This window comes from Podarcis filfolensis (genome assembly GCF_964270895.1).
Source record: "Podarcis filfolensis genome assembly, chromosome: 1".
In the NCBI taxonomy this organism is placed as follows: domain Eukaryota; kingdom Metazoa; phylum Chordata; class Lepidosauria; order Squamata; family Lacertidae; genus Podarcis; species Podarcis filfolensis.
The window spans coordinates 102,009,209-102,034,343 of record NC_139604.1 but is presented as its reverse complement, the minus strand read 5'-3'; the positions used below and the strand labels follow the sequence as shown (position 1 = coordinate 102,034,343).

Sequence of the window (25,135 nt, the reverse complement as noted above, 5' to 3'; positions counted from 1 at the left end):
TTACTCAGAGTAGACCTGTTGAAATCGATGGCCCTAACTTAGTCATGTTCACTATTTTCAGCTAGTGTACTTTGAGTAAAACTTAGCTGAATACCACCCAGTGCCTGATGTTCAGTGCCAATTAAATTTCTGCGCACTCTTCAAAATGAGTCCTATGCACAGTGCATTACAACAATCCATTCTGGACTGGGCATGAATGGCTGTGGCTGGATCCAGTTTCCCCAGAAAGGGACACAAGTGCTGCATCAGCATAAGCTGTTGACAAACACGCCTGGCCATCAATGTCACTGGGGCATCTTGGAGTAGTGCTGGATCCAGAAGCACTCCTGGACTATGCTGAGAGTGCAACCCTGTGCAAAATATCAGATCCACCACAGTGCTTCCAGCTTTACTAGCTTAAGATTCAGTCTGTTTACCCACATGCTGCCCACCACTGACCTTCTCTACCACCCTGGGAGCAGATGAAAATGAGAGAGTAGCTTCATCTGCATACTGATAACCCCTGAAGGCCAGTGTGGTGAAGGGTTCCATCTTGTCTTCCATGCTCTTCAACATCTAAATGAAGACAAGATGGAACCCTTCAGCGCAGAGTGGTTCAAAGGACCACAAATTTTAGAAAGCGGAATCTGGATTCCAACTATGTTTAGTAGAGGCATAGTTATATTTCACAGTTCTTGCTTTGCATACAGCTACATAAAGGCTTCTTCCTTCCAGAATTCTCCTTGCTGTGCTACTCTAATGTACGTCCTTTGGGGATGATGATGATTATTTTGATATTTATTACCCACCCTTCACTCCAAGCTCCTAGGGCGAATCACAAACAATTCAAAGTACAACATTAAAAACAGATTTAAACAAAATTACAACTGCAATAATAGACTGAGTCCTAAAAATACATATCTCAAGTGTCAAAGGCCAGGGTAAAGAGTTGCATCTTCAGCATTTGAGTAAAACTGACACACTTCTGTGGAGCTTTCCCCACAAAACTTTGGGGCTACAACTTTGGGGTTGCCCCAGAAAATGCCCTCTCCTGGGCACCACAACCTTGACCTTCAGGGGGTGGTCCAGAGCATTTCTAAAATTCTTGGCTGGAGAAAAGATATGATTTTATCTTTAGAAACTAGAACACATCTATTGTGATTTTCCACATATCAAAATCTGATTGAATTTGCATATTTGCTGTCCAAAAATACTGGATTACAACATCTGATTCTGAAAGAATTGTTGTACTGCTTGCTCCAAATTTATTTTCCAGCCCTATTTTCCTGCGGCTGGCACTTCTACCTGCTTTGGATGACGCGATGGAAAAAGTACAGAATACTTGGATCCCAAGCAGGGATTAACATACATTTTAAAATGAAACCAAAATATCTCCAGAGTCACTAGAACTATGAATGGCTTTAAATGGAAGCGTATTAAAATCATCAGTGTGAAAAATGACATTTCCTTCTCCAGTTTATGTACTCCTGTTGCACATAGGTCTCATCATTACAATAACCAAGAGAGATAAAGGGCTACTTTTCACATCTTTTATTCAAATGTATCTCCTTTTTCAAAGTAGCAAAGTCAAAGTAAATAATCCCAGTCGCATATTGCGGGACTTCCCAGAGATATGGAGGCTTATTCTATCATACAAATCCTCTTCAGACACACAGTTTATGGGCCAATTTATTTAGCTTTCACTTCTCCTCCCTTTATGAGCATTGCTCATATCCTTGGATCTCAAAATACTGTTCAGGGATGCACAGAAGTAAAAGCTAGAGATCCTGATCTTGATAACATGATCCCAAACCATCATATTTATGAACAGATGCTGCCCTTTGCCTAGATAGCCTGGTAGATAGAGAGAAGTCACTGGTGTGGTGCATGTCAGCACCAATGACATGGGGAGATGTGGTTGTGAGGTCCTGGAAAGCAATATTTGGGTTTCTAGGTAGGATGCTGAAAGCCATGACTCCAAGGCAGCCTACTCTGAAATGCTGCGGGTTCAACATGAGGAGGCAACTAGATAGGCACAGCTTTGTAGTCTCAATGCATGGATGAGACGACAACTACTACTACTACTAATAATAATAATAATAATAATAACAACAATAATAATAGTAATAAATTTTATTTATATCCCGCCCTCCCCAGCCGAAGCCCGGCTCAGGGCGGCTAACAACAGTAAAACAGTACAACAGTACAACACAACACAACACAACACAACACAACACTCTAAAATCATTCATTATAAAATTAATTCAAATCAAACCAATGGCAACCATTGGGCCAGAGCTCCGCGAAGATTGCCGAAGGAGGGAGTCAGGCTGTGGCCTGGCCAAAGGCCTGGTGGAACAGCTCTTGTCTTGCTATGTGTTTTTGTGCTCTGGACAGGGAATGAAGAAGAAGAAGAAGAAGTGGTGCACACACAGCTATCTGTTTGCATGCCCTCTAAGTACTTAAGAGAATCAACAAATTAGAAGGCAGGGGCAAACACAAAAGAGAATGCTTACTGGTATGAACAGGAAAGGCCAAAATTGCTCCTCATATACAAATTCAGGGTTGGACTATCCTGGTCTAATTCAAATGGATTAACAGCTGAATCAGATGCGAACAAATCCTTACTTTAAAGAAGAAAAGAAGGAATCTGGGCATCTGGGCTGGCACCAAGTAGCATAGCTAGAATCTGGGTAAAATTTGCCTGACCAGATGAAATGCTATCTTAACAATTTTGCTTCTGCGCCCCCCCCCCCCGGCTGATAGTTATATTCTTATTTTTAATGGCCTACTTCTTAGAACTGAGAAACAAAAAGCCTCAATGAAAGTAATTAAAAAATCAACCTACAGAACAATGAAGCTTCCCCGCACCCAAAAAAGCCTAACCCAGGCGCAATGTAAATATTGGGCATGTTTTTGTTTTCTCAAGAGATTCAAGACTTAACTAAGTTTCTCGTGACAGTTTCTAGGAGAAGTAATATTCTCTAACAGGGCAACTAATGCTGGGAATAATTGAGAGTGTCTACTAAAGTAAACTACTCCAGGTAGGTAGCTGAGCTATCTTTTTGCTGCAAGGAAGTTCATGCCACAATACATGCCCTGTTTAGGGAAGTTTTTAATGACTGATGTTTTAATGTATTTTTAATCTTTTATTGGAAGCCGCCCAGAATGACTGGGAAAGCCAGCCAAATGGGCGGGGTATAAATGATAAATGATGATGATGATTAGTTGTTGTTGTTGTTGTTTAATCTTTTTGGGTGCACAGGGTTCCTTGTTAAGGTGTGAAGGTGTTTCACTCTCCTTTGTTTCTGCCTGAGAGTTAATGAACATTAGCACATCATTTTCATTCACTGACACAATGGGACAACTCTCTCACACACATGGGATGAAAATATGTTTCCAAAGATTTGCTTAGAGCTAACCTTTTAATATGCTCACCAGAGTAAGATACCATCTGTAACATTTCCTACACAAATTTGTTTGTGAATGATCACATGGCATAACACTTGCTAGCCAGAGTGTCCCATTTGGTTGCTGTTGTTGCAAAAGCCAGCTCAGCTAAATATGTCCATATTTTAGCAGCTTATTCCATGGCAAAGATACAGTTAGTAAACTACAGCCACTATGCAAAAGGCCAAGCTTCTCCTTGAGGTGGTTATCATGGCTAGTTGAGCTCTTCGTGTGTAGTGTCTCACCAGACAGATCAGCCAATTTCATCTATGTCACTACAAACTTGTCTTGACATGAAGACAAGTGCCCAATCTGCAAAGTGAACTGGTGCAAATGAACAGCTCACCATGCTGTTGAAAACGGCAAAGCAGAGCAGCTAAATCAGTTCTTGTGTAGTAGCTGAATGCACAAAAGCAGATCAGAGTTTCATACCCTCCAGCATTTCTCTGATAAAAATAGGAACGTCCTATTCAACAACAACATCATTTATACCCCGCCCATCTGACTGGGTTGCCCCAGTCATTTTGGGTGGCTTTCAACATATATAAGAACATAATAAAACATTAAACCTTAAAAAAAAACCACCTTCCCTATACAGGGTTGCTTTCGGATGTCTTCTAAAGGTTGTATAGTTACTTATCTCCTTGACTTGAGGGTCACATAACTCCATACCCTCCAACATTTCTCCAATGAAAATAGGAACGTCCAAAGGAAAAGCGTGACATTCCAGGATCAAATCAGAAACCTGGATGGCTTCTGTAAATCTGGGACTGTCCCTGGAAAACAGGGACACTTGGTGGGGTCTGGAGTTTATACCTAGCTTAAAACCCAGCGTTCTGTATTAGTAAGCAGACTGTTGTACTGGGAAATTCTGAGGCATAATGTTAATCGGAGACCTTATGCAAGTAACTCTAGTAGTAACTACTGAAGCCTATACTTTTTTTCACAAGGTTCTTGTGACGGCAAAATTGATTTGAGGAGGAAAGTCACATATATCAACCCTGAGCTCCTATAAGGAGGGAGCGAGACAAATGTACAAAATATAGACAGATGAAAGGATATTGTTTTGTCACATACTGTTGCTTTTATTTCAGTTTCGTTTGTTTCAGATAAAAGGCCCCAGCATATATTTTCTCTTTAGTTTTGGATCTACGTACACTGTCATCCTCAAGTCCTTGGCCAGCCCCCTATGCACTGCTGATCTGACTGATTATTTGTTTAGTGTCATTCAGCACAGTGAGTAGGGCAGGTTTGTTCTGCTGACGACTCTATTATCCATCTGCCACAGGGCATGGTTGCGATATAATTCATTCTTATTTACCCTAAAGCAACAGCAATAGTAGTAACTACAGAATAACTTTTCAGGGGTATGTGATGTTATCAGGAACACTGCAAGATGTAGGAGTTATTATCAGTAAAAACGCCACAAAACCCAATATTAACTATATAGACGCCAGTAAAACAAATATTTGAATTTGCTATAATTTATTTTAAAAAATTAAGTTAACTGCTTAGTTGTGCTATGTTAATTGCATAGCCTCAATACTTAAAGCTCTTTTATCTTAATATAGCAAATATTATTTTTAACTGCTTTCTTATCATGCAATAAAAATAATAAAAATAAAACTGCCAAAGACTTGGTACGCTGCTTTTTGTATTCTTTTGCAAAACAGAATAGAGGATGACAAAGCAGGGAAATTCTTCAGTAGCAATTGTTTTTGTTGCTTTTAATATGCTTAAATAAGTACATGTTATTGTTCCTCTTTTCCACAATTTAGGCAAACTGAGAGCATGTCTGAAGCGAGGCACAATGTATCAATATTTATTGTTGCTTGCAGTTTACAGACACAGCATACTCTACACACAAATTGCTTCAGCCGTATGAGGAAAACATTTTCTTCCCATGTGCTACTTTGAGTCACAGGCTCTCAAAGAACTATTTAAATAATACATGCATTTTTATTTTAATAATGTTATTGCTACAGAGCATAGACATCAACTTGAAGCAGATGCTCCAATCCAGCAAGAGATCAGCATGCACTGTTGATGGGGCCGCCAATCTGGATATACAACCCCACCCTCCTTAGCAATACTTGTCCCAGCCCTACTGAATCTACTGGATGTGTAATTTACGATGACTGGGAAGGCACAACAATATCCAGACCATAAGCAATATGTAGCTAGCTGCCCACAAGTACAACTGGTTGGCCCAGACACTGAGGTCCAGCTCCGAGGGCCTTCTGGCAGTTCCCTCCCTGACAGAAGTGAGGTTACAGGGAACCAGGCAGAGGGCCTTCTTGGTAGTGGCTCCCGCCCTGTGGAACGCCCATCAGATGTCAAGGAAATAAACAACTATCTGACTTTTAGAAGACATCTGAAGGCAGCCCTGTTTAGGGAAGTTTCTTATGTTTGATGTTTTATCGTGTTTTTAATATTCTGTTGGGAGCCACCCAGAGTGGCTTGGGAAACCCAGCCAGATGGGCGGGGTATAATAATAATAATAATAATAATAATAATAATAATAATAATAATTGCCTAACTATGTATGATCAGTGCCATTTTTCTAGAAAAAGAGGTGCCGCAACTTACCATGAACGCCTCTCTCATTCTCCCAAAAAGCCCTGTGTATGAATTATGTGCACTCAAAAAAATTAAAAACAAATCGTTACTGATATCTCCCAAGTGCATTTTCCAGGAGACACTAAAGGTAGATAAATAACAGGGGATTAGATTCAAAGGTCGAATCCCTCCATGAGAGGAGGGTTCTCACTGTTTACGGTCATCCTTCCTGTAATCCGACTCAGGAAGAAGGAGAAGCTAGTGCAGGCAATGGCCCTGGTTTGCAATTCAGCTAAGAATGAGGAAGGAATGGAACACCGTGTTGTTCCTCTCTGAGCTTGCTGGGACAACCACTGGGTTTTTCTCAGGGCACCAGTTTCCATTTACAAGTTCAGTTCAAAATTCAGAAGTGGTTTTCTGAAAGCAGACTGTCACACAGAAACCAACACAATTCAAGCTGTGAGAATTGCAAAATCAATGAAATCAATGGGATTAAACATGGCCAGCTGTGTCTACAATTGTGGCCTGTGTGTATCTGTACATTCCTCTCCCTTCACTCTCTTGTCCATATTATAGTATAACCCATTGGTCAGATATCTTGGATATTTTAAAAGCTGATTACAGTGGGATTCACCTGTTTTAAATGTGATGGCTGAATAGCATGTTACTAAAAGACTCTGTGGTCTATCCATGGCCGTTCATGAGAGTGGAACTGCATGGAGAATTATAGCATACAAACAAGCTATTCCTACATGTAGCCACACTTTCCTGGGAATAACTCCCTCAAAACTGGGGTGCTTAAAAGAATCTGCCATCTGACCCATGTCCATAAAAACAAAGTGCAGAAAGAGAAAAGAAAACTGGAAGGGAAAAAAATACCAAAGGCACATTTCTTTTATAAAATTTAAAAGCAATAGGGGGGCGTATATATATTAAGGATAATTTTATTCTGTTGCATTTATTACACAGGGAATTTTTATTCTCTGTGGTTGTGGTGTAGAATGGGGGCGTGAAGAGAAGAATGGGACACACACATGAAGCTGGCTACCAACAGACCACAACTTTATTAGCTGTGGCTAGTAAGACTGCTTTTGAATTATGGTGCTGGAGGAGACTCTTGAGAGACCCATGGACTGCAAGAAGATCAAACCTATCCATTCTGAAGGAAATCAGCCCTGAGTGCTCACTGGAAGGACAGATCCTGAAGCTGAGGCTCCAATACTTTGGCCACCTCATGAGAAGAGAAGACTCCCTGGAAAAGAGCCTGATGTTGGGAAAGATGGAGGGCACAAGGAGAAGAGGATGACAGAGGACAAGATGATTGGACAGTGTTCTCGAAGCTACCAGCATGAGTTTGACCAAACTGCGGGAGACAGTGGAAGACAGGAGTGCCTGGCGTGCTCTGGTCCATGGGGTCACGAACATGAGTCGGACACGACTAAACGACTAAACAACAACAGTAAGACTGCAGCTTTCACAAACAGGCTGGAACCACTGAAGCAGGCAGGGACATCATGACCAAGATGTTACTATCAACTTGACTTCTGATATGAAACTGACAAAGTTTTTGTCCTCAGATAAAGGACAAAATAACGATACTAAACTAATCTGGTAGGATGGCTAGTATGCAGTTTTATGGTGGCTTGGCCTATGTGGCCAACATCCTAAGGACACTTGTGGGGGTGGGATGGGAGCGTGGAGTCCACACAAAAGGACCTGTTAGCAAAGAAATGAACAGGAAACGAGGCTTTCTCCTGGATTGGAGATTTTTTATACCCCAGGTGTGGATTGAAGCAATGCAGACTCCCCTCTGGTCTGTTCCTGACTGCCATCCTCTAAAATAACCAGGATTTGACTGACCAGCTACAGGGCGTGAAACTACCCCCAAGGTGGCCCAACCTGGCCCACACATTTAGCACCAATATGTGCCTCTGTAGGAGTGAGAAGGGGTCTTATGTTTCATAATAATAATGGTATGTGCATAGGGCATCAAACACTTGAGTGGACCACATTGAGCCCACAGCTGCCAACCTCATGCCACAAAAATATATATTGCATTTCTACTCCGTTTTAAAGAACATGTGGATAAATTTTGCATGCATGGCATACTAAAGTCATGAAAAGTGCTCATACTTTATATATTAACTATTCTAAATGTGATTATCTCTCGCTCTGTGTGACACACATAAATCATCACATTTTAAATTAGCATATATCTATTGACAGACAGACAGACAGACAGACAGACACACACACACACACACACACACACACTCACAAGCAGAAAGGAAGGAAAAGAACAACCATACTATTGCTATTATCCTGGGATCACTACAATTTCTTACTGTTGTAAACGTAATTGATTTTCCCCACCACCCACCCAATAGTACTGTTTGTGTGCTCAGAGTAGATTTGAATGTAATGCTTAAATGCTTCTGTAGCAATTGCAATTTTAATTCACTTTATGACAGTTTAGAGCCTGATTTGGTTGCTATAGTTGAAGAAACTGAAAAAGTACATTGCCCTCACTTTTGCCTCAAGAATTATTTACTCAAGATAACTTCGCCATTGTGAACACAGCCTCAGTACAGTCCACAAATACGATGTAACTCCATAGAGTAGGCTTGAATTCTTCCCATGTTTTCTGTACTTTGTAAAGCCATTTTCCCTGCTAGCTATAGCTTTAGTTGTTTCAGTATCCTCTTTACAGTGCCATGAAAATGGCATAGATTTAGAGAGGGGTAGTTGTGTTATTCTGTGACAGAAAAAAAATGCATTGTTTCTAGGGCACCTTAAAACACAGTACAGGTTAACAACATATAATAGATTGGATTTATATGGCCAGAGCAATGCAACACCCCATTATACCAGGCTGTGTGAGGTTTAGATTAAACTGAGGTATCCCTCCACTCACCGCAGGTGACTGAGCTGGGCTTCTGCCAGCTGTGCAGTTTCCCTGCCAGTGGAAAAAACGAAACAAAATGGGTGGGGAGGGGCCCTGAATCCCAAGTCAACGTCACTGCTGTTGGGCAGCCCAATCTTTGGAAACATTGGTTGAACATGACTGTAGGATCTGGTCCAACTGTCTTGCCCGCCCTTCTGCTGCTGTTGCCATCAGGGGCGGATGCAGAGATTGCTCAGGAGTTCGTTCTTAGTCTTGTGCTTAGAGAACAGCTGTCGAAATAAATGGGACTTAAATGGCAGAATGATTATAAGCCACGATGAGGGAAGAGCAGGGCAGAACAGAACAGTGGAACAATTGGAGCACCATAAGCCCCAGTCTTTTTCCCACTTATTTTTTTGCTGGTGCTGCTTGGGGGCCTGAGAATTGGGCCTCTTGTGGAAATCGCCCATGTCCCAACTCAAAAGTTCTACAGACTGCTGGTACTGGTAGCTTCCCAGCCTGTGGAGTACGGCAGGGGCTTCTGCAGCAGTCGACCTCTTACCCCCAGCAGAGGGTCACCGCAACTGTATCCTAAACCCCTCCGAAGGCATGGATGAGAGATTAGCAGGGGTGCCAACTTGAATAAGATATTGTGGGGGCGCAGGTAAGACCCAACCTGCATAACTGATCACATGATTCAGTGCACACACACCATTTGAATGGGAATGCCCATCAACTTTGTGAGGGCCTGGTCCCTTCAAATATTTTATTGTGGGGGCCGATGCCCCCACGGCCCTAGGAGTTAGCTCCTATGGAGATTAGGATTGCACAGTAATGATGATTATTGTCACTATTATCTTAGTCCCATTATCTTAGTCCCATTAAGTTCAGAGGGTAAATTGAAAGCATGCCTAAGTCTGGATGTAACTCAGAAAAAAAGGTGAAATGTTTGTAAAACCCTGCTAAAGAGCACAGAAGAATAAAAAAGATAAAAAATTGTCAACCTCAATGCCTAAATAATGAAATGGGTTCCAAATACTCTCCTTCCTTCTTTGGTCTAGCTCATGTCGCTAAATTGTAATAAGTCTACCATATAAACTGTTGTAACCTAATGTCTTAATCCAACACAGAATACCTAAATATGCTTTTGTGAATAATGTCTGGTTTATGTTCAACATTCCCCACCTCCCTGCACCATTTCTATTTTATATAGAGAGACCCCCCCCCTAAACTTAAGGGGGGAAAGTTATTTTATGCTGCCACCACTGCAGGAGCTTTTTAAATGTTTCAAGGAAGTATAGCTTTCATTTAGGTTTGTGCCCTCCAGTCTGTTTATACTGGTCGATACACTTGTCTAAAAAATATAATGGATTAGCACATCATTCAACAAACTAGTCAGAAGGCAGGCTCAAGGCGACAGAGACCAAAAAGTAAATTACAGTCAGTAGTAGGGGCAGGCCATGCCCAAAGCAAGGAAACATCATATCAGTACAAAACCTGCATTCTGGGAGAATGTTCCACCAACTGAAAGGGTTGAAAAATTTACAATGAAATATAATAAAACAATCTGTTCTATGAATTCATGTCTAGCTATAAAAATGTTTCATCTGAAATACATAATGTAAGAAACTTGGTCTTACAACAACACCAAGTTTCCTTCGATACTAGATATTGTCATTTTAGCACATTAGAATTTGCACATATAGGGATTCTTATGCACATGCCATTCAGACATGCCCAAGAAATGTCACAAAAGGATATTGTTGTTTTATTTTATATAATAATTTATTTGTCTCCTCTCACTATGCTGAATAAAACTGATGGGATAAAATGAAGAGAGCAGTCCTACCTTACATTCACTTGAGGTGGGAAAGAGAGATCTGGTGGAGGAGCAATTGCCACATCCATTGCCCTACCATTTGTGCTCCCCGCCCCTCTTCTTCACTCCTACTGACTGCAATAAAACTCCACTATGCCAATGTAGGTGGCGCTGTGGGTAAAAGCCTCAGCGCCTAGGACTTGCCGATCGAAAGGTCGGCGGTTCGAATCCCCGCGGCGGGGTGCGCTCCCGTCGCTCGGTCCCAGCGCCTGCCCACCTAGCAGTTCGAAAGCACCCCCGGGTGCAAGTAGATAAATAGGGACCGCTTACCAGCGGGAAGGTAAACGGCGTTCCGTATGCTGCGCTGGCTCGCCAGATGCAGCTTGTCACGCTGGCCACGTGACCCGGAAGTGTCTGCGGACAGCGCTGGCTCCCGGCCTCTAGAGTGAGATGAGCACACAACCCTAGAGTCTGTCAAGACTGGCCCGTACGGGCAGGGGTACCTTTACCTTTACCTTTTTATGCCAATGTAGTGTTGGGTGATTTCTGTGGTCATGTTAAAGGAAGGAAGGGGGTTGGAAGCAGCATTCAAAATTCCCATTGTTTTAGGGACAGGGAATTTCATAAACGCAAGCACTTTCTGAGCTCTGGACGCAGTACTACGCCTGAGATTTCAGATTAAAATTGCTGCTGTTACTCGGAAGTAAATCCCAACCAAGTTCAATGGGGCTTCCTCCCAAGTAAAACGTGCATGGATTGGGGACCTGAAAACTTCTTTCTTTTCTTTTAAACCCAGCATGTTTTGTTTAGGTTTTAGTTGCCTTGTTTAATGTACTTTTAATGTATGGTGTGCTTTTAATTTGAAATATACTAGCCAGTTAGTTATGATGGTTTAAGGAGTGCTTAAATAGGGATGCTGAAAATAACAATAAATTTTGGAGCCGGATCATTGAAGGACCCTTAAGTCTTAGGTTTGCGAACTCGAAACTCAAGGTGGGTGTCTCTCCCATCAGTTGTACAGACCTTTAACATGTGTTAATTGTGGTGCCAAAAAGATATATTTATATGAAGGAAAGGGGGTGTAGGGAGAATCCAGGGCTTGTCTGCAGAGTGGAAGGAAAGGAGGACCTTTTTCTGCCTCCCCACTTCCAGCCGCTCTCTGAAGACTGCAGAAGTGACCTTCTTAAGAATATTAGGGGGGCGGGCAGGGGAAGCATGGCTTCGTTTTTTGAAGCCTTCAAATGACGACTAGACCATGGGAAAAATGAACATGAAGGTTTTGGATTCAGTTCAATCATTTTCAGCTTTGTATTCTTGTTATAAAAAATCTGTGTGCTGACATTCAGTTGCTGCTCCCATAACCTAGGTTGAAGGTGCCATTTAGCTCCTTGCTTTCATATCTCAGTTTCTAACACTGGTTGGGAGGATCCACATGCACCACCAACATGCACCACTATTGGACTACTGCCAGCAGAATATATATGTCATCAAATATTTCTTCCAGTGTCCTGGAGGACCTGCAGTGAGAAATCTGTCCTGCCAGTGGACCTTCCTCTCTGCCAATGGACAAGCACTTATCGACTGCTTCCTAAGGTCCTTTAGCTGCCTTCCCTGGAAAGCTAGGATTCTAGTCTAAGGCCACTAGATGCTGCCTCCTTCCCCTTCTCTCTTTCCCTCCCCATTCCCTCCCCTTTCCCACAGACATGAAAAGAGCAAGCAGAGACGAAAGAGAAGTGCACTCGTGATCACCTGGAGAACGGTGCAACCTGTTGACTGAGAGCAGCAACCGCTGCGCTGAACAAGGGCTTCCTTTTCCTTGCCACCGTCTCTTTTAGCCATGGTTGCTTGCTTGTTCTTCCCACCCTTCATGGTTGCTTGCTTGTTCTTCCCACCATATCACAAGATTTGATTTGAGGGGGGTGGGGAGGTTTGCTGCTACTGCGTACTGTTGAGTATTCTGCCAGGGGAAAATCACTGAGAAAGAGTATACCCAGGTAAGCAACAATTGCAGGGAGAAAGTCAGGTGGGCCAAAGCGCAGAATGAACTCAGGATTGCAAGAGATAATAATAATAATAATAATAATAATAATAATAATAATAATAATAATTTTTCCTCTGCTATGTTCAAAGCAAGAAGAAGAACAAGCAAGTCCCTTGCATGGAGAAGATGGAGAAATGCTACTGGGTATCAGAAAGAAGAGGGACGCGGGTGGCGCTGTGGTCTAAACCACAGAGCCTAGGGCTTGCCGATTGGAAAGTCGGCGGTTCGAATCCCTGCGACGGGGTGAGCTCCCGTTGCTCGGTCCCAGCTCCTGCCAACCTAGCAGTTTGAAAGCACATCAAAGTGCAAGCAGATAAATAGGTACTGCTCCGGCGGGAAGGTAAATGGCGTTTCTGTGCACTGCTCTGTTTTCGCCAGAAGCGGCTTAGTTATGCTGGCCACATGACCCAGAAAAACTGTCTGCGGACAAACGTTGGCTCCCTCAGTCAGTAAAGCAAGACGAGCGCCACAATCCCAGAGTCATTCGTGACTGGACTTAACTGTCAGGGTTCCTTTACCTTATCAGAAAGAAGATGGAACTGCTCAAAATCTACTTTGCTTCTGTCTTTGCCAAAATGAAAGCAGTGCCTAACCTGGCGATATCAGAATAAATGATGCAAGGAAAGAGCTGCAGCCCAGTATAGGAAAAGAGGTGGTAAGGGAACACCTAGCTATTTTAAATGAATTCAGATCTCCAGAGTCTGATGCTTTAGCTGAGATTCCTGCATTGCTGGGGGTTGGGCTAGATGACACTCGGGATCACTTCCAAGTCTACAATTCTATGATTTTAATGTATTAAATACATAATGTATTATGTAATAATGTATTTAATGTATTCATAAATTAAGAAGGGATCAAGCATTTCCATGTCCTTGATAAGTAAGGCTTGTTAAGTTTTTATATAGATAACATTAAGATAGATAAAGATATAGATAGATGATAGATAGATGATAGATAGGTAGATAGATAGATGACAGATAGATAAATAAATAAACATTAATTAATGTTATTTGAAGGTTTCCCATTTCCTGTAACCAGTTTATCTTCCCGTCAATTATAAACAGAATGGTAGTTTCTTGTCAACATTTGATACTTGGATGTTTAACTAGCACACCTCAGAAGATAAAATACCAATAGATTATAAAGCATGAAACTCCCTTCAGAATGTCTAATCAGCGACATCCTCATTAAAGTTCAAACAATATATCTTTAGAATGAATAAGAAACAAAAGGTTAAGAATGAGGTACCTATGAGAAGGATCTGCTATTGACACAATTGACCTGTGAAAATGTTCTCTTCAAGTTGATATACAACAATTCAGTTCTCTTGCTTTCATATAATTGCTACCTTAAAAGTCCTTCACATCCAAGTGCTAATATAATTGCAGTTCATATTTCAGATAATCCGCCAAAAAGGAAAACTAATTTCAAAATATTTGATCATAAAAGTTGTCCCCAGCTTTTACACACATAATTTAGTCAAATAATATCAGATAATCTTTAGCAGGAAATTGCTAGGAAATCCATCTAAGCAGCATCCATTTGCACTTATATAAATGTACTGAAAGTGTAGGAAGAATTTGACAGCTTGCCATATGTGATTTCATTCCGTAGCCTACCTACTTTACCATCAAAAGTTATATCCTTTGAAGCATTGCCAGAATTACTTTAGCCCAGTAGATATGCTAGATGTGCCCTTTAAAAGCCATATCATTTCCTTTCTACTCTGACTAGTTCAGTGTAGCATCTGCTCAACTAAATTCCTTTGAAGGTTAAAACCAAAAATAAAATAAAAACCTTCCTGAACTTGTTGTACAGCTTACTAAAGTGGCCAGCACTGGACGAAGGAAGCCCAGGACCAAATTTGGGTTAACTCAGTCTGCAAGAAGAGGAAAAGGCAATTTTCAGTCATTCTGAAACACTGTAAGTGCACCAACAGAGAATTAGCGATTGGACGACACTAAGGCAGGCAGCATTTTACTTGAAAGAGAAGCCATAAAAATGATAATGATAATGCTTATTTTTATATGATTATTCTGTTATGCTCTTTGTATGTAAATGCTTATGAGCTGTGGCACAGGTGTTGATGTTAATATAAAGGATAGCAGCAAAAATTGAAAAATTGGGTTTGAGAATTGACAACAATAATGTTGATGCACAAGATCACAGCAATTATGTGTGTGTGTTTGGGAAGGGGAAAGGCTATCTAGACGCTTACAAAGAAATGGCAACTATTCATAGCTTTTTGGGAACTGGAAAAAATCAATGGATGCAGTAATGTGTATGAAGAGGCTGTCAATATTATAAGAATAAAAATGTATTTATGAATGTAGGATTATATGCTACATATATTAACAGGAAATACTTGTTCAAATTTACGTTTTACACAAACAACGCATGAATTTGCAGCAATATTTGTTTCCATTTTTTCATGTTCTCTTATTGCGTGTTTGTAATATAATGTTTATAATAAAATATTTTTAAAGAAAGCACAAACATATATTGCTCAAAAATCTGCATTTATTTTTAATTACTTTTTAAAACTACTTGAGTACCTCTCTGTGCATCCTAGATAATAACAGGCTATCACCTCTTACTAAAGTGCTGTTATGACATTTTAGAAGTCTCTTCAGCTCAACCCTTTAAATTCTCTGCATGCTACCAAAGGTTGCAGGCCTGTGTTTTTATTAAACAGCTAAAGAATCTCAGTAATTACGTGATTTACTTTTCTGCTGAAGTGAAAAGGTTTTCAAATATTAAAATGGCACTGTCCTTTCCTTAGTCTCCTGTAACCTACTAATGTCAATTTTAATTAGCGGGTTGTAAAAAGTATGTTTTTATTTCACATAATTTCTTCTGAATTCCATCCATTCTTTTAAATGAACTTGCATATTACCTTCTGGGAAGCTGAAGACTTTCCAGTCTGAAAGGGTTCTTCATGCAGTAATACTAAGAGTGTGCCCTGTGTCATAACATCTTCAGACAGGCACATTCCAGATGGGTTGTCATGTTAGTCCGTTGCATTAAAATATGGACTCTGCTGGCACCTGAAGACTCACATTTATTGTGACACAAATTTTTAATGTGAAGACTCACAAACTTGAGTCCAATTTGTCAGGGATACAGTTGAAATATGTGTGTCTGTATGTGGAAGTGCGACTTCAGTTTTTATAAGATGCGGCCAAAAAAATCCAAGAGATAGCAGTAGGTATGTTAAAAAAATGATTGTAATAAAATTAATTCATAATGGTCTCTTTTCATAGTCACCACCCTTGATTCTGTAAGCTTCCCCAATTTGTAGCTAATTGGAAAGATTGCTCTCCCATTCCACATGCTTGGCATACCAATACTCCTGTGGCTGGTTATGGGGGAAGCAGTTCACAAAATCACTCCTAACAATTTATCTTGCACCATGAGTTTATTGCAGAAACCCATGTTTTTCAGTGTCACTCCAAATATGACAGCATAGTTGTTCGGACAGCAACAGCACTTTCTTATATCTGGCACACACCAGTTCATAGCATTGTTCCTTTTTTCTTTCCATGAGATTATTATTGCATGGTGAGATACATTTCGGTGAGGGGAGCATCTTGTGAACAGTTCCCACAAGTTTTCTGTTCCCTATTAGACAGTCTCAACTGGTGAACTTTGCAAGTGGGAAAGCCAACTCTCGAGGAATCCAATACCGTTACATGGCCAGCCATGATTTCTTCATAAGTAGAAGTGATTTTACCATTGAGGCTGAGTCATAAGCTGTATGATAGAAAACCTTGCTGAAATGAAGAGTGCCTTCAAATTACCTGGAAAGACCATGTAAGTCATTTTGAGCTCAATGGAAGAAAGATAAGATATAAATATAATAAATGATAAAATAAATAATGCAGCAAACAACCTCACAATTAGAAAGCTGGAAGAAGATAATATGAATTTCCTATAAAGGACACTATAATTCTAACGCAGGGGTTCCCAAACAGTGGTCCATAGACCAACAGGTCCACTGTGAAGAACACTTACAATCTGAACTCCATAGAGTTCAAATTGTGATACAGTAAAATAAAATGGAAGAAATAAAAGCAGCAATAAAAATATGATTAAAAACCATATAGTCCCAACACAGGGCATTACAATTGCTACAGAAAGCAGCAAAAAAAATTTTTTTTTTAAAATCATTAAGTGCTCTGCTAAGATCCTCAACAATTTGGGGGGCGGGGGGAATGGGAGCCACTGTTCCAACCTCATGCTAAGACTGCTCAACAGAAGCATATCTATTATCTTTATTTGGGATCCATTAACACCAAGTTCAATAAATTCCCTCTTTGGGGCTATGAAGCTTTGTCCCCTGCCCTGCCCCAATAAGAAATAAGTAGAACGTAATTAAAGAGTATTATGTCAACCACTACATTAACTTTCCTACTGAATGACATCTGTTTTTCAGACTCCAGCAGAAGGAGTTGAGAGGAGAACTTCGTAGAGAGAGTCATATTGGGGGGAGGGGATTCATTATTTTGGGCGTTCTGTTCTCCGTCAGCCCCAGGCTTCTAACTAAAAGCTTCCACAAATTCCCTTTGATCTCCATAGTTAGTCCCAACCCTTAGGATTTCTGCCTTCCTAGTGCTGATAGTGGGGCTGAAAGGAGACAATGGAAGTTAAGCTCCTGAACTAGTGGGACCACTGGGTTTTGCCACTGACTGTCAGGGACATGGCTAAATCGAACGCCTGGGAAGAGTCTGACTCTGGAGGTGAAGGATTGCCAGTACAAAGAGAGCCAGAGTCTGACTCCGGAAGTGAGAGATTGCAGCCACAAACAGGGCAGGAGTGGGTTAGTCCAGCCCCCCTTTATCGAGAGTTCCCAGACTTGGAGAGATCACAGGCAGAGGGAGGGGAGGAGATAGAAGACATTGAGAGGGTTGCTGTGCAACCAGGAGGGAAACAGCGTTCAGAGGAAGTGTTCTTTGAAAGCGGGGGAGGGGAGTTCACCCACCTTCTCCCATAACCAGAAGAGCTGAAAGGGTTAAGATGCTACAGAAGTGCAAGAGAGGAAGGACTGGAATTTGGCGCCCTACGTATTGCGATAGGGGCGGAGACTCAGAGTGACCAACTCGTAGCAAAGGGCGGCAGGCTCGGAGCTGCGCTCTGGATGTAATTTGTAAATAAATGAAGCACAAAACTGCCAGAGAGTCGTTAATTCTTATCGGGGCTTGCTTGCCTGCCTGAGATCATTACAATGACTGCATGTTATATATCAAAGAGCAAAAAGCCGGGTGTGAGCATGCTCAGTTATGGGATAGGTAGCTTGAGAAGTCTTCTATATTTCTACCGCCTTGCATGTAGTATGGGATTCTGGTTTGTTTCTACAGAATGCTTATTTTTGTAGCCATATATTTATATTTATATTTATATTTATATACTGTTTATGTTTATAGGACTGTATATTTTACATCTCCCACTGAAGACCAGTTATTCTGTTCTGTGTTAGACAGAGCCTTCATTGGATTGCATTAATTTGTTTGATCTGTAACTTGGACAGGACAGAGGCGAGGCGTGTTCCAGTCTAAGTGATTTGGAATTCATTGCAGAATGATTAATGGTATATTATTTTGTATTAAGTCACTTTTTTTGAATCTGATCCCCTTCTTCTTCCTGATCCCCAAAATATGGAGGCTGGTTAATGAAAGTCACTCTGCTCATATTCTGATGAGGTCATATTTCTATAATTGAGTCCTGACATTCAAAATGGGTTCAAAGGTTAAGGTCCTGAAAAGCTCAGACTCAAATGAATAACATTTCTTGGGTTAGTTAAAAAAAGTTATTTTCAAGGCTGAACTCCTGACAGAATTTACCCATTAGGTTAAGAGGGGATGCGATACAGTTTCTGGAGTCACAGTATCGTGGTGAGGATTACTGCATATACTTAAAGCCTCTCCTTTTCAATAGTACTGAACAAAGCCCCAGTGTGGAAGAATGCAGTAATTTTCAAACAAGGAGACTGAATCTGAGGCTACTAGCATAAAAAGCAACAAATAAGGCTATACCCTCTTATATTTGGTTTATTAGAGCAGTGGTTCCCAAAGGGTGTGGCACGCCACACTGGTGTGGCATGAGAAGATGGGCAAGAGTGTCAGGAAAATTCAAGGACAATCAAAGAAACATTTAAACATTCCATCGTGGTATGGTATTTTGTAGTATCAAACTAATTTTTCATAAAATAGTTGGGTTCTATGTTATAAATCAGGCACTGCGAGGAGTTGTTTCTTTGTGTTTTCCTCTGTATTTCTTATCAATAAAAAAAATCGGTGTGGCACGATTTTTTATTCTGAAAGTGTGGCTCAGAGAAAAAAAGTTTGAGAACCGCTATATTAGAGCAATGCTCTTGGCTGCCGGATGAGCTTATTCACCACTCAAAAACACTCTGCTGGATGGCTAGTGGCAGAGAAGTAAGCCACACTTTCAGCCACATAGGAAGCACAATTATTTGTTTATTTGTTTGTTGGTATATCCCAACAAAGGTAAAGGGGTACCTTTACCTTTACCTTTATATCCCACCTGTCATCCCAAAGGACAGTAATGTGTTGTCTCCTGTGTTCCGTCAGGTTCAGAGTTCTGGGCTGCAACCTTTACACAGAAGTAAATCTCACTGCTTCTAATGCAGCTTACTTCCATTTAAATGTCTTGAGACCTATGCATGACTGACACATAGAACACATTTCCTTAAAACAAACACAGGGACATACAGACACACATATTTTCCTGAAGAAAATAAGCTGTTAGTAAGATTTCCGTTTCTTCTCTTCCTATTATGGGAAAGTGTAAGAAGCAGGAGGGGGGGAAATGTCCTTGCAACACCTTCCTTCTAACATTTCATAGCTGGAATTATTACAGAACAGGAAAATAGTTTCCAGCCATCAAATGGTAACATTGTAAGGCTGTGTTTTATTACTCTAAGAATTTGCACAATTCATTATAACTAGTGACTCCCCTCTGCATAAAGGATTTCAGTGTTTCAGCCTCAATGGCTGGTAAAATATGTTCCAAAGAACAAATAAGGAAGACATGAGCCTCATGTAAAACAATATTCTGGATTCCCTTAGCTCCCTCAGTCATACCTATTTCTGTCTATTCTGCAGAACATTTAAAGCAATATTCCAGGCACTATATAAACACACAGAGGGAAAATAAGCAAGGCAATGCGATCAGTCACAAGAAGCTAATTTTGAGTTTACCAATATAAAATAAAATAAAAGTAAAGTAAAACAAGCAACCTGCGTTGTGTTTGCACTGGCTACAAAGTGACAGCCAGTGGATTATTCCACAGATTCCGAATGCTGGGAATTCAGATGGCATTTACTAGCATAACCTTTCAACTCTGAGCACATCAATAGAAGTAGGCAGTGGTTTGAAATATGATTCCTTGCAGATAGCATATCCTCATTCATCTGACTGTGGTGCTCTGTGCTCCACTGCACAAACAGCGGCTCACCCACTTCTGAGAGGACACTAATAAAAAAGGCATCAATTTTCAGCTCTAGTACTACTGTGATCTCTTTATATGTTCGACATCCAACATTAAATTAAAATGCTGTTATAAATCCTACTTTCTGAATCCGGAATGAGTGTTGGGTTTTTGTCGCTTGAGACCGCAGCAAATCTTGTCAAAAGCAGGGAAGCACGTCTTGTTCACTCAGAATTAATGTTGTGGATGAAAGAAGGAGGGAAAAGTGGGTGACTATGGTGAATTGTAGGTGTCTAAGACACTGGGTAATGAGCTTTGGGAGGTATCAAAAAAGAGAATAGCATTTGCAGCAAATCTGACAAGCAGCAAAACAGTACACAGTGATTAACTCTTAAAAGGTAATCTCCACCAAAACCGGACGCTGCATTTGAGTGATTGATATAGCTGCGCCAAGGTGCGATGGAGAACGGATGACCGGTAACTTTGCTTTAGAAGCAAAATGTTTCGGATCACATTACGGACAAAGTGAAGGTTGTTTACAGGTTGCCTATGCCAAATTATGCAGATGTTGATGCTTATGCCTTGTGTCACTTGTACGTCAGTTGCCTTAAAACTGTGGGAGAAAAGGCACCTTTTAATTGGGGGAAGGTGAGGGGGAAGGTGAGGGGGTGGCTGATTAAGCGACCAAGCCGAGTGCTGCCGCAACAACAGAATCCTACCTGAGGTACTGTAAGGAATTCTGGGCATAAGAATGAACGAAGGCAGATGGCATATTTCTATTACTCAGAAGACTGTAATATGCTTTGGAGCTTTTCAGCTGTGTCTGATAACCTCTAATGGCAGGTATCTTTTTCTCCTTTAAGATCTGTGCTGAACTATACCGAAGAGACAATAATGGTTTCAGCAAAGATACTGTGTCTGCAGATATATTCTCTTGTTCCATTCATTCATAATTATGAAGAAAAGAAACAAGCCTGCTTTCTGGGGGAGGGGGAGATAGCGGAGGAGGGTGCCTTGAAGAGTGGTTCGATATCTGGATCGAACAGAGGAACTTTTCCCCCCTTAGGATCCTGCCTGGAGAAACCTTGACATGCACAAAGTCAGAACCTAGACAAAGTTGCCCTGGTGAGAACGATAAGGTCACCCGTGGGATTGCTGAGATTATCTCTGTCAAGCACTTGGACAGCATGCAGTCAAATGATGCATCATGCAGTCATTTTCAGGGGGGGAAATCAATTTCTTCACCAGGTCGCTATTTGCTTTTCAAAGTGCCCTTGTAGGCCTTCCACCACCGAGCATTTATCAATTTAAATGTTGTAAATTGATAATGTGCCACTGTAACTTGTACTGTTTCTGAATTATTTTGATACTTCTCTTTTCTCTGTGGTCCCCCAATCCTTCAGTGCATTTATATTTTAAAAGGGTTTCCCCCTTTCTCTTTTCAGCTAAACGAACAACAAAAACAACCCCCCCAGCCTAATAAATACTTTAATTTTGTGTTTGTTTGTTGCTGTTATTTTTTTTTAAAAAAATCTTCCTTGGAGCTATATGACTACAGAGAATCATATTTTATGTTTAATTATATAATGTTTATTTAATGTTTATTCTTAAATGAGGTCAAACGTCTATGAAAAGCTATCAATACTGGTGGATTAATTTAATGAATACTCATTACTCTAGCGTGTGGCGTTCAAATTTACTGTGTTGCAAAAAAAGAAAAAGAAAAAGAAGGCTGTAGTAGGGTTTGTTTGTTTTAGTGCTCTCATTACGAGGCTTTAAAAATATACTAGATAGCTATCTCCATCAAAGAACTGTATTTTAAAATAGGAAATTGGGTTGGAGCACACAAAAAGAATGCAAATGCCAACATTTCCGCGAAAATATATTTTAACCAAATGTAGCATAAAGTAATGCAATAAGCAGATACTAGCCTCAACTTCATTTGCATAAAAAAAACAGGTGGGACATAGTTGTCAAAGCTTCAGAAAAGCAAAGGAATTACATAGCAGTTGCAAAGCATCCTTAACCTCCAATGATTTATTGGCCCTTGGCCAAGTTATCAGGGGAATCTAATTCTTCTTTATTATTCAAATAAAGCACATTTGGCACCCTGGTTCCCTTTCAGAATAGCTTCACAAATAGACTGAGCACTGTCATTTATTTGACCTTGTTCTTGTGTGCTGTTGCTCTAATTTTATTTGCCATTCCTTAGGACAAATACTTAGAAATCCTACGTTCAGAGCTTGGTTACATTATGGTACAAGCAAAGTACATAAATATACCAGTTCGCTTTCACCTATTTTGCTTTTAAAAGGACACAGCCTAAACAACAACTTATCCTTTATTCCCCTTCACCTCTATTAGCTCTTATTATGTCTGCATCTGTACTGTTCCCTTTCTAGCAAGAATTTTTTTAAAGGACAATTTGCAACCCTTTATGTGTCCTGGGTAACTGGATACAAGAGCAGCATTGCATTTTAAGGTGAGAATTTCGGCTTGCAAAATAGAGAGGAATGTTCAGGTGATCAATTAAGAACTCATTTAAGAACATAGCATCATAAGAGCAACCCTGTTGGATCAAGCCCAGGGCCCATTTTGTCCAGCACCTTGTTCTCACGATAGCCAACAAGATGTTCATGGGAAGTTTCAAAGCAGGGCCTGACCTTTAAAGCCCTAAATGGCCTTGGCCCTGTATACCTGAAGTGTGGCACCTGCCCTGTGGAACGCCCTCCCACCAGATGTCAAGGAAATAAACAACTATCTGACTTATAGAAGACATCTGAAGGCAACCTTGTTTAGGGAAGTTTTTAATGTTTGATATTTTATCGCTTTTTTATTATGTTGGGAGTCATCCAGAGTGGCTGGGGAAACCCAGCCAGATGGGCAGGGTATTATTATTATTATTATTATTATTATTATTATTATTATTATTATTAATATATTACTACTACTACTACTAGACACTCCCCATTTCTGATTCTCAGCAACTGGTATTCAGAGGCATACTGCTAGGTAAAGCATGGATATTGGGGCCAATAGTCATTGATGACATTATCCTCTATGAATTCATCTAATTTGAAAAGCCAAAGGCTCTCATTTATTTATTTAATAACATTTACATACTGCTTGATTGTAAAACAAAAACAACAACAACTTAAAAGTGGTTTACAAAAAGAATAAAACCATGGAATTGTCAGTAAAAAAACAGTAAACAAATATCTATTTCATACAGAGTTGGGACCCTGAGGATCATCAAGAATAATAAAAATCAATAAGTTAAAAGCCATATTTAAAAACATGTCAATATTCTATATGTATGGATAAGCTTGCCGAAACAAAAATGCTTTTAGCAGGCACCAAAAAGAATACTCTGAAAGTGCCTCCCACCCAATAACAGTTAGCAGGAAGTTCCTAATTACGAGCTGCCACGCTAAAAGATCTATTTATTCTCATACTTTCTCAAACTGACAAGCTACACACAGGCGATCTCACAGGTAAACAGGTCCCAAGCTGTTACGGACTTGGCAACTGGTGAAGATCTCTGAGCAGAGGTGTTATTGTTATGATATTCCGTTCCACCTTAACAGATATGTGGAGTTGTTGTATGTCACCTGTCTGTTTACATTCCAGCACAGCTTGCTGGCAACTTCCATTGTGTGTATAGCTTTTGCTTATGCTGTTTGCTTGGACACGAAAGGGAGAAGAGATGTTTTTTCCTTTGTCCTGATGCTGAATAAAATGCCTGTAAATACACTTTACACAGCCTCTATCTGCCCTTCTGTTGCAAAGAGTTATTTTCTCTGCTGGCTTGCATGCTCAGCTTCTGAAGGTTTCTGAAGCTTGAGTTGCATTTACATGCTGATCGAAGGACCGGAGATTGCCTGACTGCCGGCTGGTAGGCTGGAGCCAGCTGGGGGCCTGCCAATTGCCCCTGTTTCCTTGGACGCATCCCAACAGTTATATGCTGACAGCAACCATGCTGCAGTGTTCTGTAGGGGGTTGAACTAAATGACCCTTGGGGTCCCCTCCAGCCCAACAGTACTATGATTCTGTGATTCTGAACTAGCTGCATCTTCCGGGTCAAAGTGCAAGGGAAGCTCCACACAGACAGTAGTACAATCTTGAAGTAACCAGGATATATAACCGGTTATTCTGACACATTCCCCTTTTCTAAAAGCTACCCAAACATTTAAATTCTGCTGACACATTTCTGTTAATTATAATCAAACGTTTTTCTCAGAGTCTCTATAGTGCCGGAAGGGCCTTATAGGCCATCTAGTGTCTGCTTCTGCTTGAGGAATGAAATCCAGAGCTAGAGCAGGAGGCTGATTTCGAGCCAATGGGCCTCTGTACACAGGGCTGGGAATAAGTCACCTTTCTACATATTTAGGGAGTGTGTCGGACAAGTTGAAGTGAGTCAAAAGTGAGACAGCAACCACAAGCAAAACCATATGTTCACCACTCTTAACCCAGGATAAGTGAATATGTTAACCAATATAGGCAACAAAAGTTACGCAAGCTATATCCATTGCCCTGTGGTTTTCCTTTGGCCTCTGTTAGGGTTGCCATATTTCAGGAAGTAAAAATCTGGACCCCGAAAGCGATACCTTTCGTAAATTCTCCCTGGATGTCGATTCCGCCTTTGAAATGCCGATAATGTCCAGGAAAATCCGGACGTATGGCAGCCCTACCCTATCATAGAATTGTAGAATTGGAAGGAACTACCAAGGCCCAACCCCCTGCAATGCAGCATGGGGCACAAACCCATCACCCTGAGGTCTCACGTTCTACCAACTGAGCTATGTCTCTGCTCTGCTCCTTAGGGAGGGGTGCTGGTGCCAACAATGATTAGGTTGCCTGAAAGGCTCACCGAACTTTGCCATCGCTTGTACACAAGTGTCAGAGCTACCCTAGGTCCCAGCTCACAAAGGACCAACGCTGCTTCGTTGTTAA

At 40.8% G+C, this 25,135-nt stretch overlaps 1 protein-coding gene and 1 long non-coding RNA gene across 13 annotated transcripts in view; one reads left to right on the top strand and one right to left on the bottom strand.

Moving 5' to 3' along the window:
* NPAS3 (neuronal PAS domain protein 3) overlaps nucleotides 1–25,135 on the bottom strand; it is a 634,645-nt gene that overhangs the window by 190,873 nt on the left and 418,637 nt on the right. The window lies entirely within an intron of this gene.
* LOC310766799 lies at nucleotides 16,159–21,694 on the top strand. Its single transcript, XR_014550417.1, has 2 exons — nucleotides 16,159–16,545; nucleotides 21,046–21,694. It is a non-coding gene; the product is annotated as an uncharacterized lncRNA (long non-coding RNA).